The sequence below is a fragment of the Coloeus monedula genome (genome assembly GCF_965178545.1).
Source record: "Coloeus monedula genome assembly, chromosome: Z".
In the NCBI taxonomy this organism is placed as follows: domain Eukaryota; kingdom Metazoa; phylum Chordata; class Aves; order Passeriformes; family Corvidae; genus Coloeus; species Coloeus monedula.
This window is the reverse complement of record NC_138822.1, coordinates 61,732,709-61,748,754: the sequence shown is the minus strand read 5'-3', so window position 1 is coordinate 61,748,754 and position 16,046 is coordinate 61,732,709. Positions and strand designations below refer to the sequence as shown.

General features: G+C 39.8%; 1 protein-coding gene across 4 annotated transcripts in view; it reads left to right on the top strand.

Moving 5' to 3' along the window:
* The window catches only part of LHFPL2 (LHFPL tetraspan subfamily member 2), a 121,114-nt gene that overhangs the window by 57,459 nt on the left and 47,609 nt on the right, over nucleotides 1-16,046 (top strand). For 3 of the 4 annotated variants that reach the window (XM_082302173.1, XM_082302170.1, XM_082302172.1), the window contains one exon: nucleotides 4,239-4,291. The exons of the other annotated variant lie outside the window; for it this stretch is intronic. The gene's annotated coding sequence lies outside the window, so the exon portion shown is untranslated. The remainder of the gene's footprint in view (nucleotides 1-4,238; nucleotides 4,292-16,046) is intronic. 4 annotated transcript variants of the gene reach the window in all.

Genomic DNA, 16,046 nt, shown 5'->3' with positions numbered 1-16,046 from the left:
ACAAGACTGTGTCCAGGCAGTTCTTAAATATCTCCAGTGAGGGAGACTCCACTACCTCTCTGGGCAATCTGTTTTAGTGCTCAGCCAGCCACAGAGTAAGGAAGTTCTTCCTCATGTTCAGGTGGAATTTCCTGTGTATCAGTTTCTGCCCATTGCCTCTGGTTCTACTGCTTGGCACCACTGAAAAGAGCCTGGTCCATCCACTTGGCACTTCCCCTTCAGATACTTGTATACATTGATGGGGTCCCCTCTCAGGCACTTCTTCTTAAGGCTGAACAGGCCCAGCTCCCTAAGCCTATCCAGCACTCAGGGGTATTGGCCACTCCTCCCAGTTTGTATCATTGGTGAATTTGCTGAGCAGGTGTCTGTCCCTTCATGCAAGTCATGGATGAACAAGTTGAACGGTTAAGCATTGAACCTTGGGAGACACCACTAGGGACAGGCCTGCGACCAGACCCTGTGCCACTGATTTTGACCCTCTGGGATCTGCTGTTCAGCCAGTTCTCAATCCACCTCACTGTCCACTCATCCAGCCCACAGCCCTGAGTTTGTCTGCGTGTATCTACTGAAGTCGAAGTAGACAATATCCACTGCTCTCGCCTCATCCATCCAGGTGGTGGTATCATTAAAGATGGCAATCAGGTTGGTCAAGGAGAATTTAACTGAGTGAATCCATGCTGACTATTCCTGATCACCCATGAGAACAGAGATAGCCTTCTGAATGAGGTGCTCCATCACCCTTCCAGGAGGCTGACTGGCTGGTAGTTCCCTGGGTCCTCATTCTTTCCCTTGTTGGACACTAGGTTGACATTTGCTTTCTTCCATTGTGAGCAGCCTAGCAGTTGTGTCTGCCAGCTCGCTCAGCACTAGTGGGTGCATCCTGTCAGGACCTGTGGACTTGTGGATGTCAAGTTTGCCTAGGTGGTCCCTAACCCTATCTTCCTTGACCAAGGCAAAGTCTTCACTCCAATATTTCTTTACCCTGGTCTTCTGGGTCAGAGAATTCTGAGGGACTGGTCTTGTCAGTGAAGACTGAAGCTAAGACCTTCAGTAAATCTGGCTTCTCTTCATTCTCTGTTACCAGGGTCCCTCCCTCCGTTTAGTAACAGGACCACATTATTCTTATTTTTCTTTTTTTATTGATATATTTGAAGAAGCCCTTCTTGTTGTCTTTGACATCCTTGGCCAGATTTAATTCCATGTGGGCCTTGGCTTTCCTTGTGTCATTTCTACTTACTCTGACAGCCTCTCTATATTCTTTACAAATGGCCAGATCCTGCTTCCATCTCCTGTATATTTCCTGCTTATGCTTGAGGAATGACAGGCGTTCCTTGTTTATCCATGCAGGTCTCTAGCCCCATTTGCCCAATTTCTTGCTCATCAGGATGCTTCATTCTTGAGCCTGCAGGAAGATCAACTGTCTTTGACCCCTATTTCCTTCAAAGCCTGTTCCCATGGGATTCTTCCAATAAGATTCCCAAAATCCATGGTTGCAATCTTACTTCCTACCCTGCTTCCTCCTCACCAGATGTACTGAACTTCACAATCTCATGGTCACTGCAGCCAAGGCTGCCCCCAGCCTTCACACCTGCAACAAAGCCTTCCCTACTTGTTAGTATGAGGTTGAGCAACACACCATTCCTTGTGGGATCCCCCACTACCTGTTACAGGCACTTGCCATCAGTGTTTTCCAGGAATCTCCTGAACTGTTTTGTGCTTTACTGTGATGCTTCTCCAGCAGATGTCAGGGTAATTAAAGTACCCCACAAGAACCAGAGTCTGTGACATTGAGGATACTCCCAGCTGTCTGTAGAAGGCCTCATCTTCTTCTTCCTCCTGATCAGGTGGCCTATAGGAAACACCCTGGAGCCTTCTCTTCTCCAGGCTGAAGAACTCCAACTCACTCAGCCTGTCCTCACAGTCAGTGTGCTCCAGCCCTCCTCTGGACTCAGTTCAGCAGAACTGGTGCTGGGGGCACCAGAGCTGGATACAGCATTGCAGGTGGGGCTTCACAAGAACAGAGTAGATAAGGAGTGTAACTTCCCTCTTCTCCTGGCCACACTGCTTTGGATGCAGTCCAGGATATGATTGGCTTTCTGGGCTTCAACTGCCGGGTCATATAAAGCCCACCAACAGCCCCAGTTCATTCTCCTCAGGACTTCCCTCAATCCACTCTCCACCCAGACTATACTTGTGCTTGGGATTGCTCTGTTCCATGTACAAGACCTAAAACTTGGCCTTGTTGAGCTTGGTGAGGTTTGCACAGGCCCACCTCTCAAGCCTGTCAAGTTACCTCTGGATTGCATCCCTTCCCTCTGGTGTCTTGACCACACCATGCAGGCTGTTGTCATCACCAAACTTGCTGAGGGTGTGCTCAATCCCACTGTCCATGTGCCTGGCAAAGATGTTAGATAGTTGTGGTCCCAACACCAACATCTGAGGAACACCACCAGCACTGGTCTCCACTTGGACACGAGCCATTGACTGCAACTCTTTGACTGCAACCATCTAGCCACTTCCTTATCCACTGAGTGGTCTATCTGTCAAATCCCTGTCTCTCCAATCTAGAGACAAGGATGTTCTGCAGGACAGCATCAAATACTTTGCACAAGTCCAAGTACGTGACATCAGTTGCTCTTCCCTTACCTACAGCACTGTAATCTCATCGTAGAAGGCCACCAGATTCATCAGGCATAATTTGCCCTTCATGAAGCCGTGTTGGCTGTCACCAGTCACCTCCTTATTTTCCATGTACCTTAGCATAGTTTCCAGGAAGATCCACTCCATGGTCTTGGTGGGCACAGAGGTGAGAATGACTGACCCGTAGTCTTACTCTTTTTTCCCTTTCTAAAAATGGAAGTTATAATTCCCCTTTTCCAGTCAATGACAACTTCACCAGACTGCTGCAGCTTCTCAAATATGGTGGATAGTGGCCTGTTTTCTCAGAATGCATCTCATCAGGTCCAATGGACTTGTGCACCATTATGTCCCATGAACTTGTGCACTTTCAGTTCCTGAGGATGGTAGCAAACCTGATCTTGTCCTGCAGTGGGTAGTTACTCTCTCAGCCTTTCCTCAGAAGAGAAATACTCCAGACCCCTAATCATAACCCTGCAGTCTATAGCTTCCTCACAAGCTGAAATGGGCAAGTGTTGATCTCTTTTCTCTGCTTATCATTGATATGACATAAGAAAAGGGCATGAAGCTGTGTTTCCTGGATATCAGGAAAAGGTTCTTCACTCCAAGGTTGGTTGGGAAGTGGAACAGGCTCCCCAGAGAAGTGGTCACAACACTAAGCCTGACAGAGTTCAAGAAGTGTTTGAACAATGCTCTCAGGCATATGGAGTGATTTTGGGGGTTATCCTGTGCAGAGCCAGGAGCTGGACTCTACTTGTGGGTTCTTTCCAACTCAGGATGTTCTATGATCCTATGATGATCTTTGCTGTACTTCACTGGACCCTCTCCAGTAGTTCCATGTCTTTCTTAGCCTTCTGCGATTCAGGCGGTGTAGCTGGAGCACTTGCCAGTGAAAACCGAGGCAAAAAAGTCATAGAGTACCTCAGCCTTCTGTATGTCTGAGGTAACCACACCTCCTGTTTCCTTCCAGAGAGGGACAACATTTTCCCTAGTCTTGCTTTTATGACCAACATATCTGTAGAAGCTTTTCTTGTTGTTCTTGATGTTGCTGGCCAGGTTTAATTCTATCAGGGCTTTTAGCTTTCCTAGCCTTATCCCTGGCATCTCAGATGTTCTCTCTGTATTTTTTTCAACCTACTTGTCCTAGCTTCTGCCCTTTTCTGCTCGTCTGCCCATGAGCTCCTTGTTCATCCATGCAGGCCTCCTGGCATTTCTGCCTGACTTCCTTGTTGTTGGGATGCATCATTCCTGAGCTTGGAGGAGGTGATCCTTGAGTATTAGTGAGTTTTCTTGGGCCTTTCTCCCATCCAGGGTTTTGCCCCATGGTACTTTACCAAACAGATCCCTGAAGAGTCTAAAGTCTGCTGTCATGAAGTCAGGGCTTTGTGCTTTTTCTTAATGCCTTCATGGTTGGAGTGATGTCTAGAATGCTGCGTTTCTGGCCAAGCAGAAGGGGCCTGGTAGTGAGATGTTACCCATGTGCATATAATCTCTTACAAGCAACATTTTTACCATTCCAGCCACCAGCACTAATCATGAATATTGTTTTGATGTTTTTGGCTGTGTACCTTTCTTACATTTTACATCAATTATTTCTCTAGGTATTGCCAGGCATCTGAAGTGGTTGACTAAGACCTAAGTATTTGGGACAGTGGTGAGTAAAGAAAATTTTGATTATATTTTCTGTGTTTTCACATGCTGTCTGACTCTGAAGTTTTACTACTGTATGAAGGGTGAAAGATGTTCAGTAGGTTATACCTTTTGAATGTTTTCCTCTGAGCAGCAAGTTCCTGTTCAGAGCATTCAGACAACTTTTTTTAAGCAGAGGTTTTAAGAAGAAGAGGAGGAGGTAGTCTCATTAACTGCTTTTAATAAGTGAAGCTTCCTCCTCACATCACCCTGACCTTGAGAAAACTTAAAATATTTCAAGTAACGGTTCAATCTGTACTTATTGAAGTGGTAACTTGACCCTTTTTGTTAAAATAATGATGCCTGACTTTTCAGAATATTGCAATTTTATACATTGAACAGTTATAAAATGCGATATCATTCTAAAATACATGGACACCTGAAGTAAGTTAATAAATTGCTGCGAGCTGAATTTTTTCTTTCTTTAAATTGCAAACTTTGTTCATGGTTTTTAACTCCCCCTCTGCAAACTGTGGTATCCTTTGTAAAGTTAAATTATGTTCCTGATCCCCTATACTTATTGCTGATTCTTTGCATTGTGTGTGCCAAATATGTATCATTTTGACTAGAGAAGAATGAAAGAAGGATCTAAGGAAGAACTTTAAAAATTTCAAATACCTTAAAAAGTGAGTTTTGTAATCCTTTTATAAATTTTTCACTTCCCTGTCTGTAGGTGTAGGCTGTCAAAGAGAGCCTTATAAATGCAGAGATAAACTCAGCGTTACTTGTACTTAATAATCGTAGAACAGAAGAGAATCATAGAATCATTAAGGTTGGAAAAGACCTCCAAAATCATTGAGTCCAACCTTTGACGAAACACCACCATATCAACTAAGGACATGAAGTGCCACATCCAGTTTTTTTCTTAAACATTTCCAGGGATGGTGGCGCTATCACTTCCCTGCAGAACCCATTCCAGTGCTTAACCACCCTTTAAGTGAAAAAATCCTTCCTATGTCCAACCCAAACCTTCCCTTGGTGCAGTTTGAAGCCATTTCCTCTTGTCCTGTTGCTGGCTGCCTGGGAAAAGAGGCCAATGGAAGAAGAGTATAATAATAGTTTCAAAAATCAACTGCATTTTCTTTCCAAGAGAGAGTTATTTGGAGCAATGTAATATTTCTAGTTCTCTGGTTTCCATGGCAGAGCCAGTTTACATGAAAAATTTAGTATTTAAGTGATTTTGTTTGATTTCAGTGCTGTTGACAGCAAATGTTTAGAACCCATGTATTTTGGTCCATGTGCTGTTGACTTTGGTGACCAAAGCAGTGAGAAACCTTTGCCTTGTTTCTTAATTATTTTTTGCTTTAATGGCCTCTTAAAATTATGTTTGTTCTTCATTTCGAAAAATAGCATTCAGTTAAAACCTTGAAGGAATCTATCAGTTTAGAATATTTGCATTCATGTAGGTCTATATTTACTATGTCCTTTCTACTTCTGTTTGTATTTCACTAGGAAAAGTAGATAAGTGAATTTAAAGTTTGTCAGTTAGTTTTGGATAATTCTCTTTTGCCTACATTTTAATCTATCCCTGTGCTCCTATCCTCCACTGCCTGACAATTATCAGGACTAAACTGCTGTATCCATGTTATCATGAGTGCACAAACTGAATGAGAGCATTATAGACAGTTCATGTATCTTTACTCAACAAAAAACACTCAACAAAAATTCTTTTTTACAGCGTCTTTTTTGATGCTGTTTAAGAACCTGATAGTTAAGAATTAAAGAGACTCTCGTTAAATTAAAATTGCTTTTTGGGTAGTACAGATAATATAACTTACTTTATAATAATGTGCCTCAGACCAGCTAAGAGGGGAGCCCTATGACACTTAGCAACAGAACAGAAACACTAGCATTTGCATTAATAACCAAACTTGAAAAACAGCTTGAGTGAGTGTTAGCAGCAGCAGGTGGGAAGCCAGTGTACAGGGTTAAATGTAGTGGTGTTGGTAAAATTGCACAATTGATAAGATACGCTCTGTGAAGATCTAATATGATGAAAAGAAAATTGAAATTATAACTTTTCTTTCATAACAGTATGTAAATAATGTACATGTTTACAACATATATATAAATAATGTAGTCTCTCTCTAGATGCGCTGATGAGCATAGCAAAGGCAAGTTGTCTGTGTTTTACTCAAAGGCATTGCGTAATTTCTCTTGGGGAAACATTTGAAAATAGTTAAGCACTTATTTACATAAAAAATTTCACTTCAGTTGGAGCAAAATAATTAATAATATTGTAACTGGAAGCAATAAATAAACAACAAAGATAAAACTTTAAAGGATCAAATTGCTTTCTGCTAATCTCTTAATGAAATCTTTGGTATTTTGCTTACTCTTTCCTCTTGTTTTTCTCCCCAAAGTTTCAATGACATTATAAGAGCATTCACATACTTCCTCACGTGTGTGTGCTCCTTTTGTTGCGATACAAGTAGGATAGAAGCTTATAATGCCTTTTCTAATAAACATGAAATATAGACTCTGAAATTGTATTAGGCAAGAAAATACCAGTTATGTTAGTTTTCCACATAATAATAACCAAGAAGTGATTGCTTAACGCAGGGGTGCTAAGATCCTTTCAGTACCTCAGATCACAGCTCATGGTGATCCACACTCTGGTGAAATGACTTAGCAAAAGCATATGCTGTGCCAGATGCCGGTGTTGGACATCTCTGGAAAACAGCAGGTGTTAATGTGCTTGGGGAATGTTATCCTCAGAACTCTGATGGGTGATCATGAGGTCATTGAAGACGTGGAGGTTTGATCCCCTCTTTTAATAGCTGAAGTTTCAATGGCCACTTGCTGGTATTTTTGACAGAGGTTGATGAAAGGTGCAGTTCTTGGACCATGGACTTCTGTCATCCCAGCTACTCTGGAACCTGTCAGCTGATGTGACATACATTCTTCTGTGTTTCATGAAAAGAAATGTTTTGTCTAGCTAGTCCTGTTCCTCTTCAGGTAATAACACTTACCTAACTTTCCTGGATAGGATCCTTGCTGTGCTTTAGGCCTTGGAAACAACTGGGAGAAATCAAGATAAAGGAAAGCAAGCAGAGTGTCTTTCTTTAGGTCTTTCCTTGTGATGTGATAACCATCAGAGGAAGGAAAGCCGTGGTTTGCTCAAGATGTTCTAACTGTCATCTGTGTGCTGAAGTTTGCTTCATGATGGTATTTTGTGACTTCAGGAATCATATTCTGTGTTTCTGGTTAAGTCCTGCCGTATCTTAAGCCTGAAATAGGAAACTTGTTAATAGTTCGGAGGTGACCAAAGGGTCTCTCTCTCTGTGTGAAATCCGTGTAGTTAAGAGCAGAATACAGATGGGGAGAGGGAATTGATTCTGGGGATTTGTGTTTGATTTGGGATATATGGTCCTGTTTATATCAATACAGTTTTGTACTATGTACATAACAGCACAGAGACAGGGTGGGGTTTTACTTTTAGAAGGAAAAAATGGATATGTAACCAGTGTTGTTGGGTTTATTTGGTCTTGTTAAATCTCCTTTCTGCATCTGTGCTTTGCCTTTTCTGTTTTATTTTTCATGTAGTTCATCTTGGTTTAGTCCTTCTTTGGAGAACTTTAAGATGATCTAAATGTACTAATCCCAAATTGGACCTCACTTCCATTTAATAGAAACAAAAGCTAACTGGATTATTTTTTTCCATTTTCTTTCCTTTTGTCTGTCATTAGAGGGGAGAAAGGATGTGTTACTGAGTCAGAAAAATATTGTGATTTCAAGTTCTTTCCTTGGGAAGGCACTGGGTACTTTCAGATGGTGTAAACCGCATTGTACTGATAATTTGCTTATGGAGTAGCAAATACAATGGTTAATTTTAGTGTTATTTTTTCTGGAACCTAGTGCGGTTCTTGGCATGGAGATGCCATACCACAAGCAGTAAGGAAATAGCAATTGCTGCTATAGGAAGAAGCGCGGTGTAGTACATAGAGCAGCCTGTATTGACTCCTGCGTTTGACTTCTGCCTCTGTTATTAACCTGCTACGTGGTATTAGGAAAGTTAATGAATTTCTTACTCCTCTTGTTGGCTTAGATTGCAAGGCCTTTTGTCCACGTATTGAGCCTCAGTTCATGTCAGTGTGCTTTGGTGCCTGTGGAGTCCTTCACTTGCTATAGTATTACAATTTTTACTTGCAGAGTTTCTCATTAGTTCGCAGAAACTCACTGTATTATGTGGAATCCTGAAGACACTTGAACAGTTATTCTACAAGAAGAAAGCTAGTAATAGTTTCCAGAGCACGGTTTAATATTGCATCTGGTCTTGTGCAACTGCAGGCTGATGCCAAAAGGGATACTTCAGCCTGTTCTTTCCCTCTCTTGCATCAGCCCCCAGTCCCAAGGTGAGTTCAAGGTAAGCAGCTGATTCGGAAAAAAACCCCCAACTGCCTGGGAAGGAAAACTAAATCAGGACACTATGCTGGCCTGGTGGGACCTGTGGATGAGAAATTACTAGATGTAACAAAAGAGACAAAGGCATAATAAGCAGCTGGAAGTAGGTGGGGAGAGTAATACCGTTTCTTTCACCAACAGGTAATAAATACACCGGATGAGACATAGCATGGAAACCTAGGCTTATTAAGAGCTGCATTTTACAACCATATTCTCCACACAGCAGAAGAGTGTCTTGCAGTGGATGTGACAGCCCAGCTACAGTTCTGCTGATGTTAGTTGCTGATACTAGGTGTTCTTCACTACAAGTATATTTTTCTAATCCAGCTTTTTAATTGTCTTTTTTTTTTCTAAAGTAACAGTCATCTTTGTTATCCACATTATGATTTCAAGGCATATTTCTGATGCCTAAATATAACCTTTTATTTAATTTTAAATTATACTAAAGTCCACTTAACCCTGCAAATTGAGAGACAGGAATTGCTCTTGATGTGATAGTTTCTGTAGACCTTTTATTCATAATTTCCCCTTTAAACTCTGTCAAGAAACTTGATTCATCCTTGAAAATTACTTGCATTATTGGAGTTGACTCTTTGAAGGGCATTTTTCACTACTGCCCTTTCTCTTAAAAATGTATACAAGAGATTAGATTGGCTTCTTTGATCTTACTTTCTTTGTGAGCCTCATGTAATAAGATCTTGTGTTGAAGGACCTGTATTTTCTTCTCCACTCACCATAAATTTCCATGAAACAAAAAAAGGGTGAACAGGACTGAGGAAGAGAGACATGAAATATTAATATGACTTTGGAAAATGTACTGACTAACTTTAATCAAGGAGCCTTTACACACAGTCCACACACACTTGCGAGGACATGAATGTTTCCTGTCAGTTGCATTTATGGGTGAGGTTGCTGAGTGTATTCAGCTAAGCAAGGGGAACAACAGTTCAGCAGCAAAAAAGCAAGTGTGCCTCTGAGAATGCTGCAGCCCAGCAGGGACCCTGGATCCCAAACCGTCTGTGAAATTGACCTAGCCAATGATGTTGCTGAAATTTCACATCTGTTATTTCTTACTGCCCACTTCTTTGGCAACTGCGACTCTTCATTTTTTCCATTATAGGCAGCTGCTGGAACTAGAAAGAGCTTGAGCTCATTTTCAGATGTGCTATATAGACTACGTTTTACCTTTCTTCCCTTCCCACCCCCCCTCCTTCTACCACATACTGCAGCACACTGACTTGTTTCCAAAGTGTAGGATCTGTGAGTTGCATGCTCAATATGTGTCTGAGGATAAGCAGATGTGTTACTCTTGTGCATACAAATAATTTTTTTTTAAATGTGGCCATCATAATGTCTGGGAAAAGAGATATTCTTAAAAAGAAACTGTCAGTGAAAGGAGAAATCTATATACATTGTGTCAGGACTCACCAACATTATCACTGAAACCTGGTTTCAACCCCGGCTGACTAGACTTACTTTATGAAGAAAGTAAGTGCACAGAGCTCAGTGGTGGAGCCAAGTACTTTATTACCAACTAGAACTGAACTGTTTTAAATAAAGAATTTCTTTTGCATTTCTTGGGGCTGTCTAACCATTTTTCTTCAATGTCCCATAGAGGAATTCTCTTACATCTTTCTGGCCCTTTCTACATTAAATTATTGGAGCTCTTAGATTACTTCCCAAAGCTATTAAATGGAGGAAGGTATTACAGCCTCTAAGCAAGCTGGAAAATAACCTGCTGATGGCTGTTCAAATTTTTGAGTCTAAAACTGTGGAATCGAAACGTAAGAATACAATATATTTTTTTCCCTGATAATTTATGCAGGCAGACCATGGAAAAAGCATTCAGTGATAGTTACAAACTGAGTACTGGCCAGCCTAATGAGCAAAGGTTGCTGGCTGAACTTGTTACCAGGGAACCACCAGCATTCCTTCACTGAATTTTAAATGAACATGAGATGATAGAGATATGGCTTAATCAAGGACATCTACTAATACATGTAGTAAGGTATCCCTGACAGCTGAGTGCTGTGATCTGATTGTGCTGCTGCAGTTCTGCACAGGTGCAGTGCTTCCCTCAGAACAGCAGTCACAGATCCCTGCTAGGTAATGCAGAAGGACTTGGGACAAGGACTATACAACAGTGAGAGAATATTATTGACTTTCAGTGGCATGGAATGGATGGGAAGGGATGAGGTAACATATCTGACCCAAAGGTGGGTCAATCTTATGCTATATATGCCTCCTAAAATACTTCAAGATGCCCATGAAAAATACCTTTAAAATTAGTATTTTATTATTTCTAAATATTAAAATGCTTTTCTGGTGACATATAGTTTAAGTGCCTGATAGAATTCTATATTGCTGTAATTGAAAAAAATTGCTATACCAAATGTAGGCTGATTATTTTCTTTGATTCTACACTTTTTACATCTCTTTAAATCTGTTTTTTACTAGAGCAAAACAGTTTTGTCTGCTTGTTGAAGGTTGCCATTGTCCTTTATCGGATGTGTTTTTAATCCACTTCTTTCAGAAATCATGCAGGAAGTTAAATATTTTCATAAAGATTCTTTTGGCAGTAAAATTTAATGCAGTAGACAGTGAAAAAATTTATAGTCTCTAAAGATTTATGGATTTTATTAAATGAGGGAAAAATCTTTCCCTGCAGATAATTTTTTTTTTCATGTATTGGAAAAGTTGAATCTGAGAAGAACAAAAAGAAACTCTATGCTAGGGAGGTTGAAAACTTGCCTTGAAATCCCACTAGTTTTCCAGGTAGTGTTGAGCATATTTCTCTGTGGAAATTGGCTACTACTCACATTTCTCCTGAAACTGTCAAATCTGTTAGAAGTATGATAATAAAATACTCTTGGATGGGCATATGACAAGACAACATTATACTTAATGTTAATTAAAGCTTTCTCTAGGTCTGCCTCCCTGGCATTCTCATGGATGGTTATCGAGTTCTTTTTATTTGTTACTATATTTTTTTAATGATTATTTTCCTGGCAGCTGGAGGGACTCTTCCTCAGAGTTACTACTAGCATACTAATGCTTGTGTAATATAGAGGGGATGCTGCTTTGTCTTCATGTGAAATAATCTAAGTGAATCAAAAGAAAATGGACCAGATGCCATGACTCTCACTTGGGAAGTCTTTATCCCATTTATTTTTACTTCTTTCAATCACCAATCTATGTGTATAATTCCTTCTTATTAAAGAAAATACGTGAACCGTAATAGCACACTTTAGTTTGTGCTACATTTCAGAAATTATTTCAAAAATTCATCACTTCTGTTTTAGGATGGTGCTCAGCTAACAGTGATAAAATAGGAATTAGGATTAGCTGTGTAAAGTCATATCTTTTAGTATATTTTGTGACAGTCTGAATGACTGCTGTGTTCTTTTTTCCAAATGTGTCTGGAGGCACAGCTCAAAACATTAAACCTATGGAAAGCCTGTCTGGAGGTTTGTGTGTTCCCAGGTATTTGAGTATCCTTAGAAGTAATCTGGTTACATTGGCACACTTCTAATATTTTAACCTATTAAAGCATCAAATAGCTCTACATACCATGAGCAACCTTCTAATGTTGCCTGAGTTCAATTCAAAATGACTGAAGTGTAATTATGATATGTTTGAAGTGTATTGCAATCATCAGAGAAAATAAATTGTTTCTTGGCTGAGACCATTTGTCATAGTCTAAGGAAACATCCAGAAAGGGGGAAAAAAAGGGTTTTCAGATACATAGATCTCCTTCAATAATACTCTGTAAAAGTGAGAAGTTTCTGCATTCACTTCTGAGTACTAAGTCTCAACTTCTCTGTTAAAAGCATTTCTGTTTTTAAAGTTGACTTCGTGGAGTTTCACAAAGATTGATGAAAATTAGAGCAACAGATTAAGAAAGGGATGAATAGCAAGCAAAAGAGTTAAAAAAATAAAAGCCAGTAGCTAGAGAGCAAAGAAACAAAGGTTGAAAGCTTAAGTCTCTGTCTCCCACAAAATAAATAACAGTTGTTGTTCTTCGCACACCCAAAGATGGGAGCTAGTAAACCTTCAGATGTCAAAGTGTGAGGCACATAAAGTGCTAGACTCTTGAAGGAGCTTCTCAGGAACTTCTAAGGGTTGTGATGGTGTCGCCTCAGTTCAGCATTGTGCCCAGCTGCTGAATACTAGGGTAGAAAGTATAGCAGAGAGCACAGAGCAAAAACACTTTTGAGAAGGGTTTCATTATGTCATTTTAAAACTAGACGGTAGAAAGGACAAGAAATAAGCTTTATTAATCTGGTGCACTGGAAGAAAACCGCAGGGCTAGCTTGCTTTCTTGAAATGTAAGATGTGATGTTCATGCTTAGACATCTGCAAAACTTACGACAAAGTTTTTATTCCTTTTCTTCTGTAGGTTAATGATATCGAGGATATTAACAGCTCCTACCCTGCAAACCCTAATTCACATGTAAGAAAATTCCTTTTGAGGGTGACAATCTGCTGTGAGCACACAGAGATATTCTGAAGTGTCTGTGGGAAAGGCACCAGGGCTGATACTGAGCTGGGTATTACTTTGTTCCATTTTCACTTCTTCTTTAGGGGAAAAAAAAGTTACTTCTACTTGAAATCCACTGAAGTGTTTTGCATAAGTAAAGAGCTCAGTTCCTTCAGCTGTTGCTTTACTTCCCATTTGAAAAAATATTTTTAATCTAAAGAAGTACTTTGATTCCATTTTTTTTCCATTTTTATTACATGCTAATCAAAAATTGTCAGCTTTATAATATATCATGCAAAAATTCTGTTTACTCTTTGAATGAGTTCTTCAATCCATCTTTGCTGTGACTAGTCACATTTTTCTCTGTTGTATTTGATGACTAGAGAAACTGGGCAGCCTTTGTCCCCCTTTATGATTGCTGTTGTGACAGAGCAGCTGATCAGTGTGTTGAGCTCAGCCCACTTGCTGAGGCCATCAGCTTCATCTGAGGTTTGTTCCTGTTCTTACAGTTTAGTAGCTGAATTTTGGTGAGAGCCCTTGAGTAAGGTGCAGTCCATTTGTTCTGCTAACAGCCCAGCTGTGGATATATAAAATCCCCTTTCCCTGTTGCTCCTTGCAACAACCGGTTTAATTGTTATGGGCTCATAGGAACCAATTAGATTAACAGATGTTAAAGGGAGCCAGTTTCAGGTCTTGGTGGGAAACAGTAATTTGAGAAGCCTTGTGTAAGGGCTTGCTAACACCTAGGTGCGGAGTGTCTGGGTTTGAGGCTGTGGGTGCCATGAAAATTGCATCACTTTTCTCCTGTTTGCTGAGGCCAGATGGGGATGTTTGTAAGAATAGCAGCCAGAGCACATTCTTACTTATTTTGGTAAAAGGCAGCATATTCTAGAAGCTCATCCTTGGTTTTGTCACAGATTTCCTATGCTTCATTAAGTTCTGTTGAACACTTATGTCCATGCTTGCTTGAATGTGTCTTGTGGAGAGAGTTTATTTTGGGATCTTTTTGGTTTTCCATGTTAAATGGCAAGTTAGTTAAAATATAAAATAGCCTAACAATTTGATGTGACAGAAATCTGTTAGTTCATCTACTTAATCCATGGCTGATTCGGAATTTCTTCCTGCTGGGTGCAACCTGAGAGAAAGTTTTAGTACTTCCAGTGTTGGAAATGAGGACAGGAGAAGTTTTCTTTATTGTTCATCTACTGACTTAAATTGTTTTGGTCAGTGCTGCAATAGCAGGATCTGCTCTCAGCAATGGCTCAGAGTTGCAGATGTTCATGTGGATATTGAAAGGCAATTTGTTTATGGCTTTTCAAAAACTAAGTAAGCATTGCACGGATATTCAGAGGAGTTGAATTTTAAAATGTATAACTATGTCTTCACTTGTATGTTTTCCCTCTCACCTTCTGATTTATAAAGTGTTGATTCTTACATGCCCACTTGCACCTTGAAAGCATTTGAATGGCTTTGAAATGATAGAACAGAATAAGAGCTTTTAACAACCAAGGCCCAGTCACTATTGTTTACTTACTGATACTACTCATTAATTTTATTTGGTTGGTAAAAGAAAAAATAACCCAACCATAAGATTTAGCTTCATCTATGTCCCTCCAGTTTTTGGCTTGTTCCAGCTTATATGTGGGTGGAATGGCATACCATCACTATCAAAAGCTGTCTGATAAATAAATACTTGTTTTCCTCTGTAAGGAAAAAAATGGGAGTTCTTTCATTAGTGAAATTTTCACACAGCAAAGAGGACATATTGGAATTCATGTATGTGGGTATTGGTGCACATTCACTCAGAAATTACCATTAACAGATGAAAAGCACTTTTGTAACTATGTCTTGGTTTTGTTTTGCCAGAATTTGATAAAAAATAGTCTGGCATATGACCAAGGGTGTCGCCTGCATGCTTAGTGTCTTGATGCATATATGTAAGCTGACAGATTCCTCTCTGTCTCACCACAGTAATGAAATTGTAAAATGTAATTATGGGCACCGTGGCTGAGGCTCCTAAATGTGTGACTCAAGGAAAACACTAGATATGACTCATGATAAAATCACAAGAGCTGGAAATCATTTGAGCTCACTTGGTTTCGATAGGTATTGGCTATAGTTGCACATTTCTTTGCAGGATCATGCTTGTAGGTTCAGCTAGCAGCATATTTTTGTGGTATTATCCATGCTAATAAAAAGGAAATTAATAACACTGGGAACTGTGCAGTGGTATTTTGAGGATGGAACTTTGTTTTCTGTGCCAGCTGATGAAATAGTATTGATTTAAGTAACTATACCCATATTTCACAAAGGGACAATGTAAGTTTGACTTCATATTTGCAAAACATAATATATTAAATAATGTGACACAGAACTTTACAGTTTGATTCATTGGAAGCTAATGTATTATAAAACATAATGTGTTTAATAACAGGATCACTTTCCAAAATAGGTCCATAAAGCTGGACTTTTGATATTCCTATGAATATTTACAATCTTATCCACAAGAAACAGAAGTCAGAATATCAGACTCTTGGGTGAAGAGAAAATGAGACCATTTTCCACCTGAGTTTAATCTATAGATCAGTTCCATATTCTCAGCTGTTTGTGTATGTTAGTCCCATTTCCTAACTGGCGAAGAGTGCAGCGATGCAGTGTCTATTGTATAGATCCAGCAATTTGCAGCATGCCTAAATCACTGAGAATTATATGAAGTTATGTATTTTGTCAGATTTTCCAACCAGGGTGGCCTAATCCACCCAGTTTTTTAGACATTTTTAAAATGTTGGCGATGTTCAAACTTGGAATAATCAGCATAACTGTAAGAGTTGTTACA